Source organism: Dendropsophus ebraccatus, chromosome 7, assembly GCF_027789765.1.
Source record: "Dendropsophus ebraccatus isolate aDenEbr1 chromosome 7, aDenEbr1.pat, whole genome shotgun sequence".
NCBI lineage: Eukaryota > Metazoa > Chordata > Amphibia > Anura > Hylidae > Dendropsophus > Dendropsophus ebraccatus.
In genome coordinates this window covers 145,219,683-145,223,702 of record NC_091460.1, presented here as the reverse complement: position 1 = coordinate 145,223,702, position 4,020 = coordinate 145,219,683, and positions in this window count along the sequence as shown.

Genomic DNA, 4,020 nt, shown 5'->3' with positions numbered 1-4,020 from the left:
TTGAATTGTAGGGGTTCCGAGTGATGTCCCGACAGCACAAGCAACCTCCTAAATGCCGTGGCTGCAGTGACTGTAACATTTAGTGAGTTTCTCTCGGGCTTTCAATTAAATCTGACTTTGCGATGTGAACCAGTGTGATCAGAACCTGACATGTCATCAAGTTAATTCAAATGACAGTAACAAGTTAAATCACTGGCATCAGTGTGATCGCTGATGCTGGTCAGTGACTGTGGGCCACTGCTGGCACCTGCTGAGCATTAAAGTCTCCCTGTCGTTATAACTTCCAAAATCTAAATCAATGGTAGATGTGAAATAAAGCAAATTTGCAATATACATTCATTATTTTTTTTTTTTTTTCATATTCAAAATTTTTATTAAAGATTTTACAAATCAAAGAAGGATAACAAAAAATAGGGAAAGAATGGGGATACAAAACATATGCTAGGCATCCATGTGAGGTATATAGAGACAGAAAAACATCGTAAAGCAATAAACTGCAGCATAGACTCAACATCGTAGAAGTTTTAGAGCAAAAAGGAACAGCCAAGTCTCATTGGAATAACAACCATAACAATTAACAAAAAGGTGGTGTCCACTGTCCCTACCCAACCAGGAAGAAGTGACCCCCTCAGAGCCACTAAAGATAAATCCAACCTTATACTAGAGGGGGGCTTAAGTCCCTCGAGAAAGGTCATTTAGATCAGTGTCCAGGTTCCCCATCTGAGTGATCCAGGACACACATCAGTTTATATTCATCTGTAGTTTTTTAGTTTGGCGCCGTGAATCCGCTATCAACTCCTCCATTCTACAAATGTTAGCCACCTCCAATAGCCAACCACAAATAGTAGGAGGTTGTGTAGACTTCCACAATCGGGGGATAACTGAGCGTGCAGCCATTAAAAGGAAACAAAGAAGGGATTTCTGTAGACGCCGCCCAGGCAAAGGTATTATTGAGAGAGGTAGGGGGGCAGGATCATGTTCCAGACGGAAGCCTGTCAGTTTGCAAATAAGATCTATGACCTTGCTCCAGAAATCATAGATTGGTGGGCACTTCCTCATTATTTATTTTTAGTTATCATGGAGAACACGGCACTTCCTGTTTTCCGACTCTTTTTAAAAAAATAAATAAACAGGAAACAGTCAGAAAACAGGAAGTCTTGTGTATGCCAGGTCATCTGAGTACTTACAGAGAGAAGGCAGTCATGTGATTTATGGGCACATTGTAAGTGACCCAATGTTTACTTACATGCTGCAACACAAAAAAGGGTTAACAAGCAGAAGACAAAGAGATCTCCTCTGATAACCTCTGGCCTCTGGCTGCTGCAATCAAGTAGGAAAATGTTCAGAGTTTAGTGAAGAGGTCAGGGGTTATCAGTTCATGAGCATTAAAGCAGATAGGTAGCAGAAGGTAGTCTGCTCCTCAACCTATGTATTTAACCATAAGGCTTCTAAGCCACGGCACCATCCCATTTGACGGTCAGTGATTGGCTGAGCAGGCAGTCACTCGTCTTGGTTGTGACAGCCCACTCAGCTAATCACTGGCTATGGCACTGTCCCATTTGACTGTCAGTGATTGGCTGAGCAGGCAGTTACTCATCTTGGGCGTGACAGCATACTCAGGCAATCACTGGCTGCGGCACTGTTCCGTCTGTCATCGGGAGGCAGCTGCAGTCAGCAGGGAACACCCTCAAACATCTGTATATGGCGGACGTTGCCAGGGGATATTTGAACTGTAAAGCACACAGAAACTTAAAGTGCAACACAACCTTTGTCAGTACTGATACAGAGAATGAAGTTATAAAGAGCAGTTTTACGCAGTGCGGAGTGCCTAATTCTTCTTTACATAATTAAGGAAAATGACTATTACAACTATCTATCTCTAGCCATTCCTTTTATGTTGCAGGTGGATGCCGATAATGAAGTTATTCTTCAGCACATTTCATATGGATTCTGTTCAAACATTTCTAATTATACTGTGGCAAACGCATTCATCTGCTTTTCATTAGGTCTACTTACTCATCTGTTTTACAGGTGCGGGATAATGTTATTCATGGCCCGGTTGGAATTGTATTAATGAGGTGGAGTTGGCTAAGTGCCATTAAGACTACTTTCTACCAGATTTATATTTATTATGTGATGTCGTTCCAAATGGTCCTTCTTGCTTGGAGAAAAGGATGAGAACTCCAGGAAAGGTAAATCAATAGAAAAATAAGAGCCAATTCCGCCACAGATTAACTGATTTATTTGTATACGCTGCGGTGTGTTTATTCACGCGCGGCAAAGACTTAGGATAAAATCATTGCTCAAAAAAGTGGAGTTTGTACATAATGATCTGATAATTTATCCCTGGAGATGAAAAGAAAAAAATATACATTTCAAATACAAATTTAGCCAATTTTTATGCTAGTTATAAACTCGGCATCATCTATTTCTTCATTTACATTGTATCAAGTAATCAATATTTTGTTGTGGAGCATATTAAAGGGGAATAAATGTAATCTGCTGATATGTCCCTATTGGACAGGAGACGCTGGGGAGGAGGGTATGTCTCTTATAGTATGTCTCTTACCTTCCTCCTGGGCACAGGTTTGGTGCAGTTAGTAGTTTGCTCCACATTCCGGTAAGACCCTTAGGAGAACTGTGGCACCTGTTAGGACGGCCCACCTTTTCTAATTAAAATCAATGGAGCCAGCCAGCCAGGGACGGCCGGATCGTGCCATGGGAAGGGCTTCTAATGGTCTTACTGGACCGTGAAGCACAAAACTAACTGCACCAGAACGGTGCCGAGGAGGAAGGTAAGAGACATACTATAGGAGACATACCTTCCTCCTCGGCATCTACTGTGCAATTGGGATATATCAGCAGGTTAGAGTCGTCTAATCTGCTACAAGTTCCCCTTTAAAGGTGTTGTCTAGTTTAAAAAACTCTGTTGAGGATCCACATCTCCTGGCAATGGTGGATAGTGGTTGCAAAGGGACAACCTCTTCTGCTGTTCATTAAACAGGCAGCTTATTCATTTTAATGGACACTAATGTCCTCTGCGATGGTGCTGCAAGGAAACTTACTGTCGGCTTTACCCACAGAGTCCCAGCTGAAACAAACTTTTTGATCAGCCTATTGTCAGGAGTCCTTTCTAATGAGAAGGGTTGGTCTATAGTCTAGAACCCCTTTAACCTCTTAACGACACAGGGATTTTGGCCTTAAGGACCAGGCGCCAATTTGCATTGTCTTCTCTTTCCTTCTAAGAGCCATAGCGATCTTATTTTTCCACCCGTATGGGGTGTACATTTTTTGTGCCACGATCTCTAGTTCTCATTAATATCAAAGTTGTGGAGATTTTAGTCATTTTTTTTTCTGATAATGCAACAATAAATCCGCAACCCTGGCGCCTTCTTTGTTTGCACTTCTGAAATCCTAAAGTGACTATTACATTGCAACCATTTGATCAATGACTGGTCAATGCTTTGCTATTGCATAGCATTGATCAGTATTTACTGCGATATTCTCAAACAGTCTGCCTGAGGCAGACTCTATTAGGAGGTCACTGAGCTGACTGGAGGTAAGTATGAGACCTCTGGCAGTCAGGAAAATGATCAGGACCCCCTCAGTCACACTGAATGGGGGTCCTGATCGGAGAGTGACAGGCGCTCCGCGCCTGTCACTGACACTTTGCTGCCACAATTGGTGGTGTTTAAGGGATCAATGATGGGTGGCAGCACAATCATTGTGCTGATAGCAGACGTCTTCACCCTCTATGAAGTGAGCTTAGCACCTGAACTCGCTTCATAGAGCCCATAGACTTAATAGTGTACCAGTACTACATGGGTCCTTAAAGAGTTGGCGCGAGCTAAGAACTTTCCAAGATGCAGAGCCGCGGAATAAGTTCCCATGATACTTTGCTCACCGCTTCGTCAATACCCTGCACCTGTCCCTAAGTCTATATATAAACATGCCTTTGCATTCTGTATCCAATGCTTTACCTAATCCTCCGTCCCCGAGCTGTACTGTCAGGCGCTGCCA